Below are 19,028 nucleotides of genomic sequence, written 5' to 3' on the forward strand. Positions count from 1 at the left end.
AAAAAGGAAGAACAGGACTCACTTTAAAAAAAAGAACAAACTTTAGAAGTGAAAGTAAAAATCTGATCACACACTATCACTTTTGGAAGCAGCACAGAGGGGCAGTCAACGGTAAAACACTGGTGCAATAGGTCAAAACTCTAGGCCAAAAATCCATTATTATTATCATCAGTGACAGTACCACAACTGTGCCCTTCATAATTAATAATCACTCCTAAGAATCTTCATTTGGCACCAGATGATGTGTTTAAGAGAAACACTCTGGGAGGTTTTGAATCAGACTTGGTTTTTTGTTAGCCAAGTTACAGGAAAATGTTTAAAGTGGGGGGAAGGGAAGAAGGAAACGGACCAGAAAAAGAATTTAAGCCATAAACCAACAAAGCACTGATAGTTCCAAACATGTCAGACACTAAAATGACTGATATAGGCTCAAGTGGTTTATAAAACCTATAAAAAGACTACACCAGCAAAGTCCCCATTTGTCTGTAGAGTTCAGAAACTAAAACAAGGAATATTTTAGCTTAAAACCTTATCTCAAAAGAATCATATACACGTCACATGAATAAAACCTGAAACCAAACATTTTTAATAGCTCCAATACCCCAAATATAAAGAAAAACTTAATTCAGAAGACTGGGCAATCTCTATCTCCCCTCCACACTAACCACCCATCCCATGGAAGACCAAGGGAGATCAGACCTTCCAGACTTAGGCAACACCTGGCTGCCGCAAAATTCTACGGAGACTCCTTGTGGAACAGCAGTCTCCCATCTCTTGTGTCTCTCCCTGTCATGATCATGCAGGAAGCAAGTCTGGCTGTGCTATCTGTTATCACTGTCTGTCACCCATCTGCAACATGATATTGCTACAAAGGTAAGTACAAAGTAACGTATCTAGTTCCCTTTCCCCCAGAAGGTTGAGGCTCAGGTACAGGGGTAATTCTCCTGCGCACACAGTCATTATTTAGGCCGACTCAGTGACGTCAACAGGCTTCATCATGTGATCAGGTTTGTTGCCAGCTGCATAATGCTCCCACATCTGTAGATAGAGGCGCTCTAGTTCCAGTGTGTATTGTTTGGTGTTGAACAGAGGGCTAGATATTCTCTGCTTCCAGACTTTGCCACGAATTCTCTTCAGGTATTCTAGATCAGTTCCCAGTTTCACAGCTATGTCTTCATACTCTTGTCTATTTTTAGCAATAAGCTCAAGACAGCCTAAACAGGTGAGCTGGGAAGCTGCAACTCGGGAAGCAAGAGTCTCTCCTGGCATAGTCACCATGGGTGTCCCCGACCAAAGGACATCCATCCCTGTGGTGTGTCCATTACAGAGTGGAGTGTCCAAGCAGACATCAGCCAGCTGGCCTCTCCGAACATGTTCCTCTTTAGGAGCAACAGGTGAAAAAATGATACGGTTCTGGGGAAGGCCCATATTTTGCGCGTACTGTTGAATATTAGGTTCTCCTGCTGGGAAACGCAACAGCCACAGTACGCTATTGGGAACACGCTTCAGAATATTTGCCCACATCTGCAAAGTAGATGGGTCAATTTTATATAGCTGATTAAAGTTACAGTACACAATGGCATCTTCCGGTAACCCGTACTGAGAACGTGTGGTTACAATAATGGTACGGGGAACCTCCTCTCCAGTGGCAGCCTTATTGTTGATCTGGGTAGTTGCCAGTCCATTGCTAATACTGAATCCATTAATTGTTATCTGAATTTGTCCTCTGTTAATCATTTCAATAACTGCTTCTGCAGTCGTATTCATAGGAATGACAGGCATATTAAGATCTATATTGCTGCTGTCTGCTTTGTCTCCTCCATCAGGACATTTCATCTTGACAATTTTCACGTCTGGTAGACTATCAAGAAATGCTTTGAGGTCGATGCCATTTAGCACAATTCGATTGTCATAAATGTGCCCATTGGACTTAAAATCGATGACTGCTTTTTTCTTCAGGTGAGGGAACATATTAGCATGATCACCAATAAAGAAAGTATGGGGCATATAAGCCAGTTTCTCAGAATACTGCTCAGCAACTTCAGCAGGTGAAGTTTCCCGATCAGTGATGATATAATCCATGAAAAGCGCGCCACTAGTCCCAGGGTACCCCAGCCACATTGCCTGAATAGGAGCTGGCCTGAGAGCAAAGAGTTCATTTCGAGCACCCCTGGTATAACCATTCATATTTACGAGGATGTGTATACCATCTTGATGGATGCGATCAGCTGCTTTTCCATCGCATGGAATCTGAGAAAGATCAACGAAATGATCGGCTTCTGCCATCACCTTCGCTCGGAAGTTTGTGCCATCATCTGGGCTCAGGGCATAACAGAATACCTCAAATTTATCATGATTGTGCATGCCTGGAATAGACTGCATAAGATGAGAAGTAGGATGGTTCCCAAAGTCAGAACTCACGTATCCTACACGCAGTCGACCATCACTGAGCTTCAAGTCCTTTGGATGTTCATACGGTGGTTTGTGAAGGACATTGATGTTATCCAGGCAGAGGTGCCCATGCCTCTCGGCAATAGCCTTCCTGACGCCGTGAGGAAGAGGATATAACATGCTGTGATGAGGCTGCACAGAAGGCAACCTGTTCTTCTCTAACTGGTCAGCCACAACGCTGACCAACCTCTTCATGCGCTCATCATAGTCTGTCCAGTCACAGACAATCTGCAGGCAATGAGCCAGATTACAATAAGCGTCAGGAAAGTCAGGTTGAAGCTTCAGAGCAGTGCGATAAGAAGCAATTGCTTCTGGAATATTCCCTGAATCCTTGTGAATGGAAGCCAGATTGCTGTGGGCATCCGCAAATGCAGGGTTAATCTGAATGGCACGTGTATAACACTGCAAGGCTCCCTGAACATCCTGCATCCCCGTTAGAGTGTTTCCCATATTACAGTAGGCCTCAGCAAAGGTAGGACTGATTCGAATAGCCTCCTTATAATGCATCAGAGCTTCCTGCACTCTTCCCTGCTGCTGCAATACACTTGCTAAATTTGAATGGACAGCAGCAAACTCTGGGAAGACTTCTAATGCTTTACAATACAAGCGAACTGCCTCTTCAATGTTTCCCTGTTCTCGCTTGATATTGGCTAGGTTATTCAGAGAGTCTGCATGGGTGGGACACAGCCACAGAGCTGTATTATAACAATCTTCTGCTTCGGCAACACTGCCCTTCTCTTTGAGAGCGTTGGCTAGGTTGCAGTAAGCGTCCGGGAAGTGTGGTTGCAATTCAATAGCTCGCCTGTAGGTGTCTATTGCCAGATCTATCAGGCCTTGCTCATAGTATACACAAGCCAGGCTGCCATGTACCACTGCATGATTTGGACTCAAGCTTAGGGCACGAAGGTAAGCTGCCACAGCTCGTTCAAAAATCCGTGCCTCTTTGAAGACATTTCCTAAATTGATATAAGCATCCAGAAAATTGGGGTCATGGGTGACAGCCTTTTCAAAGTGATGAATTGCAAGCCAAATCTCCCCTTGTGCATTGAAAACACAGCCAAGGTTACTCCAAGCTACTGCAAAGTTCGGTTGCGTCTCAATTGCTTTCAAATAACATGCCTTGGCTTCTTCCAAGCGACCCAGGGCTTTGAGCAGGTTCCCCAGGTCACTGCAAACACAGTACAGATCAGGATTGTACTGAAGAGCGGAGGCGTAAGCTTGTACTGCCCCTTCCATGTCGCCTGCTGCTACCAAAGCGGCTGCCAGGTTAATATAACCATCGATGAAATCTGGTTTGAGACGCAACGCATGCCGGTAATGCTCGATTGCTTCCTGCAACTGCCCGCTTTCCTTGTACACATTCCCCAAATTCGAATAGGCTTCTGCCAGAAGAGGGTTCTTTTTAATTGCCAGAGTACTAAAGTGGGCAGATCCGTCCAGCCTTCGACACCGGAAGTGTATAGATGAAAGTAATAAAAGTACACCAGTATTGTCTGGCTCTTGTCTCCAGAGCTGCATGCAGTGTCTCTCAGCTGCCTCAAAATCTCCCGCCTGATAGGCTCGATGTGTCAACTCTGCTAACCCTTGGAAGGAAAGCATACGTTTCGTTGGGTCTGTGCTGTCGGCCACGTTGCCCACGGAAGACGCCATCTGGAGCTTCTGGAGGGAGTGCGAAAAGAGGGTAATTGAGTCCCGCTGCTGCCACTACTGGCAAGAATGTTTCTAGAGGTAGCAAATACAAGGGCAGTAGCCGTACCACTGCTTTGGCAGGCTTAAGCGGTGGCAGCAGTTACATACACTGAACCTTAGGAACTCTGGTTGGCCATCTATCTCTCACGGTCTTGAAAAAATCACAATGAAGTTTAAGTTTTTTTTAATTGATAAGATGGTTCTAAAGTTTATCTGGAGATGCAAGAGGGAAGAGATGTGGGGACATATGTATATGTATAACTGATTCACTTTGTTATAAAGTAGAAACTAACACACCATAGTAAAGCAATTATACTCTAATAAAGATGTTAAAAAAATATAGAGTTTATCTGGAAGAATAAATGGGGCTATTGATAATAGAATTCTGAAAATTAAAATTAAGAGGTTAGACTTGTTCTAATGGATCAATTTTAAAATGAATGCTAAAGCGACAACCATTGAACCACTATGATACAGTCAAATAGAAAGCTCTTAAACATCTAGTAGAAAGTGCTCAAACATCTCTTTATATTTTTAGAAACAGTGAATGTTGGAGGAAATAATGGTAATAGAGAAAGTAGAACATAAATAATGTTGGAATAATGGTTAAGGAAGGGTAGTTAATTTTTACCTTAAAATACGTTCTAAAACAAATTTGACTGTATTTACCTAAGATAAATTATAGATAAGTTAATGTAAAAAAATTTAAATCATTATTCAGAGGGAGCACAGAAAATATGTAACAGATTCACGAGGGTATAAGTCACTAAATCCAATGACTTTGCAGGACCAACTGATAATCTTGACTACCAACGCTCTTTTTCTTCCCTTTGCCTCCTTTGACTTCTATGACACACACTGCCCTGATTTTTCACCTCACTTTGGTTGCTACTTCTCCAATTCCTTTGCAAGATTATCCTCCTCTGAAAGCCATTACATGTTTGAGTTCCTCAGGGCCCATTCCTTCTCTACACTGTCTCCCAAGATATTCACATTTATAGCCACGGCTCCAATGACCACCTCTACTCAGGTGACTCAAATTTAACTCTCCCCCAGGCATTTCTTACCTATCAGTATAAGTCAGAATCCCTGAAAGAGAAAGGTGGCACACTCAAATGTACCGTAATTAAGGAGACTGTAGTCAAGAGATCATTTGCAAAGGGTTTGGGGAAAACAACAGAGGACAGTAGTCCAGCATCTCAGGGAGCTTTTACTGCCTAGGCTTAAAGGAGGAGGTTAGGGACTTCCGTGGTGGCTCAGTGGTTAAGAATCCACCTGCCAGTGCAGGGGTTCAAGCCCTGGTCCGGAAAGATCCCACATGCCACGGAGCAACTGAGCCTGTGCGCCACAACTACTCAGCCTGCACTCTAGAGCCCACGAGCCACAACTACTGAGCCCGCGGGCCGCAACTACTGAAGACCGGGCACCTAGAGCCCGTGCTCTGCAACAAGAGAAGCCACCGAAATGAGAAGCCCACTCACTGCAACGAAGAGTAGCCCCCACTTGCCGCGACTAGAGAAAGCCCGGGCGCAGCAAAGATCCAATGCAGCCAAAAATTAATTAATTAGTTTTTTGAAAAAGGAGGAGGTGGAAATGATTACTGGATTCGAGAGAGTATAAAAGAGGAAGACGTGGGAGGAAGAAGAGCAGGAGGCGCAGGAGGCAGAGGAGGAGGGTTTGAAGGAGGCAGGGTGGAAAGAGGAGGAGGTGGGGAAGAGGAAGAGATGATGCAGGATGTATATCGTATCGAGTAAATACTCAGCCTTCACGCTTCTTCCCTCATGTACCTCCTATGGGCTGAACGCAACTAGAAGGCAGCGCACACGGGAGCAGGTGCTGGGGATACATGGAATCTTGACATGCCACACACGTTAATGTCTCCGGGCAGGGATCAGCGTAGAGATGGGTGGAGAGTGGCTCTAGATGGGGAGGGAGAAGATATCTACCTAACAGACACCTCCTGCTTGGCTTCTTCTCTAGGACATCCCAGGGATATTTAAAACTCAGCAGGCCCAAGATTAAACTCATGAACTGCCCACTCCACAACCTCTCAAGAACAAGACTAATGAAAAACAAACTGGTCCTCTTTCAGTGTTTTCTGTGTCATCAAATGGTATCAAGGTCAGGCGTGTCTCCCCATAACTGTGCAGGAAGGGATTGGAGTGGGGCAACAGTAGGTGCAAATAGATCATTGAGGATGCTATTCCCCTAGTCCAGACAGAAATGATGATAGAATGGGCTGAGGAAGTGTTGGTAATGACGAACAGAAGTGGATGGATTGAAGTGGATAGACTGAAGAGATATTTCGAAAGCAAAATTGTTAGGACTTGTTATGAGATTGGATGTTTGGAGGTAAAAGTAATGTGGTTGTCAAAGATGACACCTTCAGTGATTTCCCATAGATCTTAGGAAGGAGACACAACTCCTTACCATGGACTTACTGGCCCTGCGTGGTCAGCATCCCCCACTTCCCACCCTTCAACCTTCCGCCTTCACTTACACCAGGCCCCTCTGAGGATGTGGACCATGTCCTACATTCTTTCAGTCCTTCCTGTTGCCTATGCTTGCCCATGAGCAGGACCTTTGCACCGGCTCTTTCCACTGCCTGTAATGCTCTTAGCCCACTACCTAAGTCCTCTTTATCATTCTTAGCTCAGTCACCACTTCCCCAGGAAAGCTTCCCCTGACTTCCCTAACTAGACCTAACCCTTCTATGAAAGCGCTCCTAGACTGGGTCCTTCCCTCTGTAGCCTCTATCCTTTAGTAGCTTACACACACTTGTGTGGCTTTTCAGTAAACGTCTAACATATTCTCAATCCCCCACCAGGATAGGAACTCCACGAGGACAGGGGCTGTGTCTTTCTTGTCTCAAAATAAATAGTCTTATTGCCTCTCGTAGTGCTTGGCACCTTGTAGTACACACACACACATACACACACGCACACACACACTCTCTTTAATGAATGAATGAATAAAAGTAAAAGCAATGGAATATATCATGTAGAAACACACTGATGGATTTAATAGACTTAAATTATAACCTTCTCTATATTAAACAAGAGTAAGGAGTAAATGATAAGTGATAAACTTAGAGATATATTCATAATATAAAGACAAGAAGACTATATCTCAGTAGAGTTCTTGCCACATCAACAATACAAATAATACCCAGCAGGAATTGACAAAAACAAAACAAACAAAAAAACCCCCCTAGAGCAGAAAGTGTTATGACAACTTTTCACTATAAAAATTGAAACTCCAAATAAAACTGGCCTAAACAAGAAGGAAACCCACTGTATCACGTAACCAGAAGGATAGGATGGCTTCCCTCAGGATCATGAGACGGTACCCAGCGATCACCGGGGACAGCATGCTTTCTTGTGCACATTCATCAGAGGAGAAATGCAGTCTCTTTGCTAGCAATACAATACAAATCCTGGGCTTCCCTAGTGGTGCAGTGGTTAAGAATCTGCCCGCCATTGCAGGGGACACGGGTTCAAGCCCTGCTCTGGGAAGATCCCACATGCTGCGGAGCAACTAGGCCTGTGCACCACAACTACTGAGCCTGTGTTCTAGCGCCCGCGAGCCACAACTCCTGAAGCCCATGCGCCTAGAGCCCTGTGCTCCGCAACAAGAGAAGCCACCCCAATGAGAAGCCCGTGCACCACAACGAAGAGTGGCCCCCGCTCACCACAGCTAGAGAAAGCCCGTGTGCAGCAACGAAGACCCAACGCAGCCAAAAATAAAATAAATAAAAATAAATAAATTTATCAAAAGAAAAAAAATACAAGTTCTTCTCTTTAGCTTCACTGAGTCACTTTAGGACCAAGCTGGATCAATTCTGCTGTCAGAGGATGCCATGTTCTCATTTTGAACCACTCACTAGCAAGAGAGATTGGATCACCATGTTTGGTTTGTGTTAATCAAGACCCGTTCCTGGCACTAGGCTCAATTCCAGAAACCACACTGTTGTTGAGGAATCAAATACAAGGTCCACTAATATTGGCCACAATCATGGGGGGAAATGGTCAGCCTTAGGAGTGAGGCAGATGCAAGAAAACAAACATGGCAGTGAGGTATCATTGTTCAACTTGCAATTTTAAAGTTTGTTTGCATTTTAAAAAATTATTCATGGAAAATGGATTATAAATTGATTTAATCTTTCTGGCGGGCAATTTGGCAAAATACGAAAAAACCTTGGAAACATTTATGACAAATTTTGGAAAGTATACATGTGTGTAGAAATAAGGAGGAAACACAAAAATGTTCTTGTGGCTGTTACTGGCTGGCAATTTTACGGGTGACTTTTTCTTTTAAATGTTTCCCAAATATTCTTTAGCCTAATTTTGTTTATTTAAACACAAAGGACACGAAGGAACCTCTTATTTCAGAACGTGGACCACTTTCAGTCAGGAATATCCTCTGGAAGCTTAAGCAGTGGGCAAAGGAGTTGCAGGGTTTCATTGCTCCCTTAAGGTAATGAAGAGAAAATAGCAAACGATGTGAATCAAAGATTCTGAGTTATGGAATTCTCTGCTTCTAAAGTTCTAGTTTGGCCCAATTGGTCTGTAATCCAGGGGGAAAAAAGAAAGAAGGCATAAAACACTGCAGAAAGATATGTAGTTACAACAGAGCATTTAGCATAAAGCTTGTTCTTCTAAAATTCAACCTCTAACTCAACTCCATAGGCTCTTGGCTATAGGCCTTAGTGAGGAAACAGTTGAAGCTACACGACCAGACTTAGCTTGATCTACTGTCACTTTTGTTGAGGAGAATAGGTTGGACAGTTTTAAAAACTTGAGCATAGGAAAATATCTGAGCTCACGTTTAAGTTAAGAGTCTGAACGTCTGGGATAAAGGAACGTGTGTTAGCGAACTGGGGTTTCCAACAGATCTTTAACCGTGAGGATCAGTGACGCTGTTCTTTCTCCAGGTTTAATTTGATAATTTCCCCCATTCTTCTCAGACGCCTCTTTTGGTTCTCTTTCTGCCTTTATAGTCAGTCACCCTTCTGAGTAACCTTGGGCAAGTCATTTAACCTCTGCTGTAGCCTTTCTGAAAGAGCCTTCCATCGTGGATTTCCCTCTGTCTAAACATCTCTAAAGCTTCCTTGGAGTGACAGATCAGGAAAATCTATGAATTTAGGATAGCCCTTAGGCTAATGAGGGAGTACTGCATTTTTACACAGTCCTCCTTTTAAGGGCTTAAAACCAGATCTTTCACCTAGCTAAGAAGGGAATGTGCCAGCATCAGATTCTACCCCATCAGTCTCCCAGCAGTTACAGCAAGCCAACAGCTCAGCCTGTGCCTAAATTGGCCATGAACAGACAAGTGAGGACAGTAGAGAGGCAGGAAATGGGGTTAGGTTGATTTTTATCTATTAGCAGCAGCTTAAACTGGTACGCTGGGCAGCTCTGTCTCCCATTGGCTACAGCTGCTGAGAGCAGCAGGGTGAGGGCTGACCTCTATCTGTCGGGTGTAAGTCAAACCCTGAATACGTTTGTAGCAAACTTCAGTGCTCCAGAACGCCAAGTTTAACTTACGCCCAACCACATACAATATTTTTATCAGGAACCGTGATATTCTCCACCTGCGAGGAACTTACATCTGTGGCTTTCCCCCCTCCTAGATTTTTTTTGCTTTCTTTCTCACTGCCTCTCCCTCCTGTCACCCTGTGACCAATTTTGTCCCCCTGCATCTGTGCTATCTTCTGGCTGGGAGGGGCTGTGATGGTCACAGCTGTGCTCCTTCCAGCAATCATGGTCACACCGGCCCTTCTCTGCCTGCCCCAGTTTCCATCTGACCACGTTGTGCCCACCCCTGGCACTTGCAGTTGTTACCCAGGTTGGCACCGCCTCATGATCACGTGTGCCCTTCTGGGCCAGCGCGAGTTTCAGAATGTGTCTGTTGCTAATACAACTGCAGCTGTAGACAGACAGAAATATGTTCAAAACGTGAGTTCTAAACTTCCTACACAGTAACTGTTTCTTAATAGTTTTTGAAGACCAGATAGTCTTTTTTTTTTTTTTTTAAGATAGTGTTTAAGTATTTGGACGTTTATTTTCCTAGATGAGAGAATAAACTACTTGAACTTTCACGTAGGCAGCTAACCATCCAAATGTGGCAAAGCTCCTTTCCTTTGTCTTGGGTCTCAATCAGTACATGGATGTTGTTTTGTCTCAATCAGTATGTGTATGTATTTATTTACACTGACATCACAATGTGAAACTTAACCTACTCAGTTCTGCCGTCACACTAAAGCATCGGCACACTTAGGCCTCTGTTTACAATGCAGAAACTGCTGTCCATGACCTATTATCATCTCTTCACTGGGGCCCTGTAGTAGCAGAAAAGAAGCCCAGATGATGCAAAATTATTCTAGCAACTCAGATCCCCATGCACACAAGCCACATTGCAGTAATTTGAGATGGAAAAGACCTATTAAGGCATCCCACTGATTCTCTGAGGGCATGTGGTGGTTTTTTCCCTCTCCAATACGCTGATCTACGTTTCAGTGCCTTTCCCAATTGCAAATGGCACAAGTGACGGGGCCTCCATCCCTCCTGGGGGACAGGGCAGCACAGTCTATAATAGATCTCTCCATTAGGGCATGAGTCTTGCTCAGCTGCCTGAATTATCTTTGTTTTGACTCTCATTTCCGTCACTCCTCCTGCCGTCCCCTTGGACCACACAAAATAATTTCTCCCCGTCCCCGCTATTTACACCCTTCAAGTCCTTGCGGCTGATGAGCCAGTCCCTGCTAGCTAGAGCCAGTGGTCATGCTGGGAGACCTGTCTCTTTCCTCTTCCCTCTGAAGGCAGTCCCTTCAGGCTGATAAATCATATTTGTTGCTCTTCGATGAACGCTCATCAGTTTCTCACTCATTTGCCTCATTTCTTTGTCACTCAGGCTGCTCAGGAAAATCCCCTGTGTTTGTCTCCGTTGTTGCAAAAGAAGATGATGGTGGTAGAACCTCTGCTTACAGCAAACAGAGCACATCTCCTCAGCCACCAGGCACCCTCCTGCCCCCAGGACACTGGCGTCACCTAGTCCGTTGTCTTTAACTCTCTTCCTTGGGGTGTGGAGCTACTGTGTTAACAGGCCCTGAGGTGTGTTTGTAGAGACAGGAAGAGTTGATCTGTATTTCACCTGACCAGCTTTCCTTGTTGTATATTTAGTTAATGCCCATTAGCTGCTTAAATCGTAGTTTGCTGCCCATCTCAATTCCCCGTTGGAAAAGCTTCCTTGAACTCCCTCAAGAGAATGCTAACCTCCTTTCCATTAATACTCCCACGTTTCCTGATATTAAAGTGGACGACATCAGTCACCATAGCAGACATCTTTGCCAAACGGGGAATTCTGTTGCTGTGGGAGGGGCAGGATGGCCCCTTTACCTTGAATGAGCTGAATGTCACCGCAAACCAGGAAATTTGGGGAGTGGCTTTTGCAGCGCCAGCATCAACGGTGTTCAACCTGTCCCTTCTCTAACTCCCCAGGTAATGGCTCCCCTGAGTGCTAAAGCACCCCATTTCATAAGGTCTTTCCTAATGTGCTCATATTTATGCAATAACAATCACCAACATAGTGCTTTACAAACTCTTTTCATCTAATTACATCATCCTACTTAACAGTCACAGCCATCCTGTGAGAAAGGAACTCTCTTCTTTATTTTACCAGGGAGGAAACTGAGGCTTAGGGATGTTCCACTGCCCAATGGCACAAATATTCAGTTAATTATCCTTTCCATTCCCTTTTGGTTCTCCTCCTGAAATCATTGGAAACAATGCTCCACGAACACTATGTGAAGAGGCGCTCACTGTATACAGGTTCCTAAAGTCACTGGGATGCTGGCCATTGCATAATATTCTTCTGTACTCTTAGTTGGCAAAAATAGAGTGAATAGACATCATCCACAGTTCCGTATGAGTCCTATGGTTTATCAGTAGGATAACTCAGTTGTTATTCGATGACAGAAAGAGTATATTGAAATTTATAAGACATAGCCTGCTCTCTCTTTCTAAACAGTAATGTAATGTTATTAGGCATGAGCTAAAAGTGAGCTTATCTCCTCCAATACCAGATCAGACCCTGAGGGTATCTGTTTTTCCTGCAAAGCTGATAAAATTATATACACCTAAGATAAAAGAAGAAAGAACTATATATGTCAATACATGTTAATAACATGATTTGAAGAAACAAAGGACCTGAATAATCCTGACTTTTTTGAGTAATTTAAAAAGCAGAAATATAATTTGCTACCAAATACATGGTCACGGAAGCCCAACGTCCTAATACTGTGCTAACAGCTAAGCAAAAGATGATGTTTATTGCATCACTTATTTTCAAGGAGTGCTTAGCAATATTTTTAATTTGGCACAGATGTGATTACAGTAGGAGAAAGACCTGTACTGAACGGTTTTTATGCTTTAAGGGATTGAGGCAACATCCAAATAAAAGTCTCATCAGAGCCAGCATTTTGAACAAAATCCAGATCAAGAAATGTATGCTGTTAAGTGAACTGCTCCTTGCTGTGTCCTGGCCAGAGAAAGCAAATTGCGCGTGTACACATAAACTATCAACGCACAGAAACACGCAGAAGTCTCCGTCTCTATCAAGACGGAAGGCAGAATTCTTTTTTCTCCATCTCTATTAAGACAGAAGGCAGAACTATTCCTTCTGCATCAGCTTGTGAGCCCTCACTGTCTCATGTGTAACTAACTTGAAACTGTACTTAGTGGCTGGACTGGATGGTGCCTGTAACTTTCTGGCAAGAAATTATTAAGCAAACGCAACCTTGAAGATGCACCCTTGAAGATTCCAGCTGTATTTCATCGTACCCAGGGTTTAACTGTAAAAAAGAAAACTCTTATTGCTTATTTTTAATTACTGCAAATTCAAACACATGTTTACCATGGTGAAGTTTAAAAATACAATGAGAAAAAAGAAACCAGTAGTTTTTATTTATTTAGAACACCTAGTGCAAAGGTGCACGTAGCCTGTCACAAGCAGTAAGGAGTTTTACTGTAAGCATCTGCCAGGGACAAAAATTCAGGCAAGGCTCTTTTTGTTGCTGCTATAAAGAATCCACCTACAAGAGAGTTTAATCAGCTGAAGATGAACATCAGTGCAGATCTGTTTAGTGTTCTCTCTCAGCCGTGACCTCATTTCTGATACTGACAGCCTGGACTGCCTCTTAGATTTGGTTGGGGCTTGGATGCATCCCCTGGCAAACCTGGATGAAACTAGAAGAGGGAGGTTTTGGTAGCTCTGTAGGCCCGTTAGCTATCTCATTCTCTCTTCACATGGGGCTACATATTCATCAGAGGTAGCCAATGATTCCAAGTTTTAATGGAACCTAAAGTATAGTCCATTACCATATATGAACCAAGAAGTAAGTGTAATAGTTCTACTTCAGATTAGCTAACGGTGGAATCTTGTTCCACAAACAGCCAAGACACGGGTTACTGAGAACAAAGGTATTTCCCATGCCACCAAATTGCGCTTTCAGTGTTGTCTTCTTCTAGGTAGGTCAACATAGTAAAGAGGTCATTACCAACATTAACATATATAGAATTTCCAGGGATTTTGTTACACTTACATTCAACAAATAGAGCTAATCTGCACGGGACCTAACCATCCCATAGCTAGCACAGTCGGGTAACAATGCTCTTCTCGCCCAGCAATCCACACTTCCTTCTAAGGGGGGGGGGTCCCCAATTTACTGAGGGGTATGTTTTCCTAAAGCTTCTTTTCATACCCTTGGAGCCCACTCCCAAACTCACTAAGAATAAAATACTGTTAAGAACTCAACAAATGGACATTGGAAAGCCGATACTGGCTTTAGTTGATTTTAGCCCACCTTTGATTTGTTCGGAGACTGAATTCCTTACACATAAAGAACAGTATTTATTTCATGAGAACAAAGGTTTAAGAGGCAACCAAGATATATTTAGTAAAGAGAAGGTGATTGAACCTCCAAATAGGTCATGGTGACTTATCAGCAACTGAAAATAGTATTTTAAGATCATACTAGTTCTCTGTGTGCGTCATTTAGATTTGTTTTGGTTGTCTGATTTAAGTTGGCGTTGGCAGTTTGGAACAAACACAGAAAGACTTTAACATATGGCTAGGTAGGTTGTTTTAGATCCAAATCATTAGGACTGTGGCTTGGTATAAATTTAGAATGACTGTAATCTAAAGTGTTGGGGTCGTTACATACTTATATTTAGGAGTGGCCAGAGATAACATTTCTATTATGAAACCATGCTGTAATCGAATCGACAACTTGGAAATTTACCAGCATTTTTAAACACTTCACATATTTTAATCCATCAATTTTTGTTCTTGATACTCTGAAAAAGTCATCAGAAAGAAGCCATTTATCATTCATTTTCCCCATGAAGGAAGGCAATTTCCTAATGAATGAGGAAATCTTTCATTTTAGGTGGAAAAAATAATACAATAGGTCAATTATACTAAATTTAAAAGATAAAGTTTTTACTACATTTACATTTAATATATGTTATTCTGGAAAGCAAATACATGTGAACACAATGGGGATAATAGTAGTATCTACCTTGTGGATTATAGGAGGATTGAAGGAATTAACACATAAAACATTCTTACAACAGTGGCTGACACATGAAATGCTCAGTAAATGTTAGCTGTTATTCTACTATGTGATAAAGTGAGGAACTGTCACTAGTATTCATGGGTGCAATTCTTGCATTTTACAGAAAAAGTGGTTTCATCCATTTTTTACAGAACCTAGTATGCTTTCTGTTCTGAGGGCACAATGAAGCTGAGAGGGATGGCTCCTCTAAGTGAAACTGACCCCTGCATTTAGTGCCGGAAATCAGAGGAAGCTTGTCAGTGTGGGCAGACACCAAGAGTAGACCAATCTGATCTCCCACTTCTTTTTTCTCTCATGGAAACGAATGGAGGGTATCTGATGTGGACCCTTCAATCAATTGTTCCTGCTTAATGTTTCAAACCTTGGTTTACTGTGGGGTAAACTTCGGTTCCTGACAGTCATCCAAAATCTTAGTTTCTCTTCAGTTCCACTGCAGAATAAAAACTAAATTTACCCCAGTGGATTGTTACATCAAGTCTGGTATTATTTCTCCCAAGAGGCCATCTGCTTCTGGGAAAAGACAACAGGGCGTGCCCTCCATTACACCTCCATTTAACTGACGGTGCAATGATGGACAATTCCTTGTTGACCCCTGCAATTCAGAGTTATTGTCTTGGAACATAAGATTTGATGATCTCTTTTCACTCCATAGGATAACTGTAAAAGTATCCGCCCAGTGTTCAATCCAACCCCCAGACATTGCTTCTGATGGCCTTAAATTCTTTTGATTAGTCTACACACCACAGAAACTCAGATTACTAAAATTAGTGGGGAAGGGATGGATTCTTCTCAAACATCCTACCACCAGAATAGGTGTACTTGCAAAGTCAAGTTTGCCTGACGTATCCTCTGTCTCAAGTGGTACAAACGGCCCTGGAGGGTGGAGCCCCCACAACCTGCTTCCCTGGGCGTGCGCGTCTGTGGGTGTCGGGGTACGCGCAGGACACACACGGACCCACTCTTCCAGGGCAGCCCAATCACGGCCCCCCTCTCACCTCAAAGCCTGTCAACTCTCACGCCCCTCCTTGAACGCACAGCCCCTTTCTCCTCCTTCGCTCCTTCGTATCCCGCCTCCAAAGTAGGACGCCCACGTTCGTTGGCAGGTGCTCCTCTCACTCCTACCCGGAAACCAATCAGTCGCGTGCTGGTGGAGAATGACGGAGACAATGGGAATTCTTGTTGCGTCAGCTGCCCGCCCCGAGCGCCGGGAGGCGGTGCAGGGGGCGGGGTACGGGTTGGGGGGTTAGGTTCCTTATGGAGTGAGGAGCGGGCAGAGGAGCCGGCGGCGCGGCTCCGCGTTCAGCCAGGCACCTCGAGGCCCTTTCCCCCTACCAGGTCCCCAGAAGCAGGGATCCCGGCCCTCCCTGCAGCTGCCGGGCTCTCGTGCGCGTGCAGCCCCGCGCGTCTGCGTGATGCCGGCGGCTGCCCCTTTCCCCTGTCAGCGCGAGGCCCGGGGCGGCGGCGGCGGCGGCGGCGGCGGCTCCGGGCTCCTCGCGGCCCCGGCCGTAACCGCCACACCCAGCCCGGTCGGGTGGTTGGGGCCGTTGGACGTTTGTTTTCGCAGCCTTCCCCTCCCCCCCTCGCTGAGGCGGCGGGGGTGCGCGTTGCGAAGGGGGAGCCGAGAGACTCCTCCCCCTCCACGATCCCCCCGCCCCTCCACCTTACACACTCGCACGCACTAGCGCGCCGGCTCCCACACGCTCGCGCGCATCCCGCTCCGCGCCTCGGTGTTGGCCGGCATCGTCCAGGGCCCGCGGAGCCACCATGTGCACTGCCTCCTCCTCATCCCCCGCCGCAGAGGATGCGGCGCAGCGCCGCGGGTTCCCCGCCCGCCACCCCCGCCGCCGGGAGCGGGAACGGTGCGGGCGGCGGCGGAGGCGTGAGCTGCGCCCCGGTTGCGGGAGCCGGCCGGCTGCTGCAGCCCATCCGCGCCACGGTGCCCTACCAGCTCCTGCGGGGCAGCCGACACAGTCCCACGCGCCCGCCCGCCGCCGCCGCCTCGCTGGGCAGCCTCCCGGGGCCCGGCGCGGCTCGCGGCCCCGGCCAGCCCGGCCCGACGCCGCCGCCGACCGCGGCCCCGACCGAGCAGGCGCCGCGGGCCAAGGGCCGCCCGAGACGGTCCCCAGACAGCCACCGGAGGAGCCACTCACCTGAGCGCCGGAGCCCCGGCTCGCCCGTGGGCAGAGGTAGCGAGCCCAACCCTTGCGTCCTCCCGGGCTGCCGTCTCCCCGACGGCGCCCTCCGTGGAAACTTCAGCCTCTCCGGGCTTCTCTTTGCTAGTGCATTCTGGAAGGTGTGAAAGTGGCTTTGGGAACCTCAGCCCCCTGCGGTCGCTGCGGGGCTTGGATGAGCGAACTGCGGAGCAACTTTTATTTGACCCTCCTGGCGCCCCTCAGCTTTTATCTTCCATCACTCGCCTGGATCGAAAGGTTTTTCAGTTTAAGAGCTGATTAGCTCACTCATGTGTTTGCTGTTTGTAGTGGGGGAAGGAGGAGCTGGGCGAAACACTTAAAAACAATACGCACACAAACTCTCCGGCAGCAGGTAAGGTGGTGGTTGTAATCTGTACAGCCTCTTTGTGCTTTCCTACAAAGTTCCTATAACGTGTCTGTGCCTACCGGGATAATTTTTGTTTTCTTTTTTGGGGGTGGGGAGGTGGAGGCAGCAGTTATGATGTAAGGATATCCTGTTGGGTGTGTAGAGGGGACAGTTTTGGATGTGCAATTGAAGTGTATAGTGTTTGGTTGGGCTTTTTTTTTGGAGGGGGGGGCTCCCTCTTTTCTCTACTTTATATAGTCATATGCCTCAGGGCGGTACTGCACTGGAAACAGTTTATGCCCAACTCAAGACTTTCATGGTAAATTTCTAAGGACCTATTTGTGGAGTGTGCTCCCTTTTTCCCTTCTATTTTTAAGTACACTTAACAGTTCAGTTGAGCTGTTAAAGGATCTCAAGTTTCGTTTTTCTTAGCTGTCAAAGGTAATGGTGAGCTGGTGGATGCTGTCGGCTTCCCTTGATGTTTTGCGTTTTGGTGTGGTTTGGTTTATGTTTAGGGACACGGTGAATGATCTAGTTTAGTCCTGGGGGAGAGAAGGAAGTTTAGCCAAAACAGGGATGTAAAGCTCCTAAGGGAGGGAGGAGTAGCTCATGTTATTAGATAGCACGCTAGGGCTACAGATGCTGCTGCCGCGTTGTGGAGAGAACGGATCATACCGAGGGGGAAACTCTCTGCTTGGAAGGGAATCACTGTGGAGCCTGTGCAATGTTTATGTGGTATGTGTAATTTTATTACTGGAGTTTTCTTGATGAAGGTCTTAGACTTGGAGAACGTGACTGTGTTAAGATAGATTGCAGTTTTGGTGTTTTGTTTTAATATTTCTGACCTGTAATTAGCATGTTGCTAAGGCCCTTGTTTTCAGACCACTTGATGGTGAGGCAGGGTAGGATGTAGTGCAGTGGTATGTGTCCAGGAGCACCGAGAAATGCATCCTGTAATCATAATGCACCGGAAGGAATTTGCTCCCCCACTCCTCCCCCAGTTCAAGCCCGCTGCAGAAACTGACATCCTCCAGCAAATCCTGAATGAATGAATGAAAACAACGTGATCGCCCTAATAATGACCACAACTGAACACACATACACATTGGCTGTATTTTATAGAAAAGGCCACCATTTTCTAACAGATTAATGCCATGTGCAACTCCTTTGCACGTTTTCTAGAACTGTATGAAATGAGAGGTAACAGAATGAAAAGAAGGCAGCAGTTACATAAATTTTTGAGTGATTTAGTTTCAACAGTACATAGATTGAGTTTTGGGATTTTCTTTTAGGGACTAATGTAAGAGCCATAATATAAGCACTGCAGAAAGACTGTGTTCAGAGGGTTTGCGGGCATAGTGAGTAGTTTCAGCAACTGCTGCAACAATATATTGGTCATCTAGTACCTCCTCCCCTTTTGTTGATAAACACATCTGACAACAGATTGTAGTACAACTTGTTTTTCTGCATCCTTCAGAAGTCTTAATTGCTTAAGAATTACAAGGTCCATCATCAAGTAGTTTTAATGAAATTTGTGACCAGGCTTAAACTGTCCTCTTTGTTGTAGTATGTCACATCTGAGTTGAATGCAATTTTAACGCGATCATGATGAAAACACTTCTCTGAATCTGGTTGTTCAGGAGACAGATTTGCATCAGAGAACTTCTATTGGGAACAGAAGAGGCCTTTCTGCTGTTTTTAACACCAGGTGGTTTTG

The 19,028-nt window shown here is 45.3% G+C and overlaps 1 pseudogene; it reads right to left on the reverse strand.

The window, feature by feature from the left end:
• Positions 1-963: 963 nt before the first annotated feature.
• On the reverse strand, positions 964-4,101 carry LOC137758645 (UDP-N-acetylglucosamine--peptide N-acetylglucosaminyltransferase 110 kDa subunit pseudogene; annotated as a pseudogene).
• Between the last annotated feature and the right edge of the window lie 14,927 nt (positions 4,102-19,028).

Source organism: Eschrichtius robustus, chromosome 2, assembly GCF_028021215.1.
Source record: "Eschrichtius robustus isolate mEscRob2 chromosome 2, mEscRob2.pri, whole genome shotgun sequence".
In the NCBI taxonomy this organism is placed as follows: Eukaryota; Metazoa; Chordata; class Mammalia; order Artiodactyla; family Eschrichtiidae; genus Eschrichtius; species Eschrichtius robustus.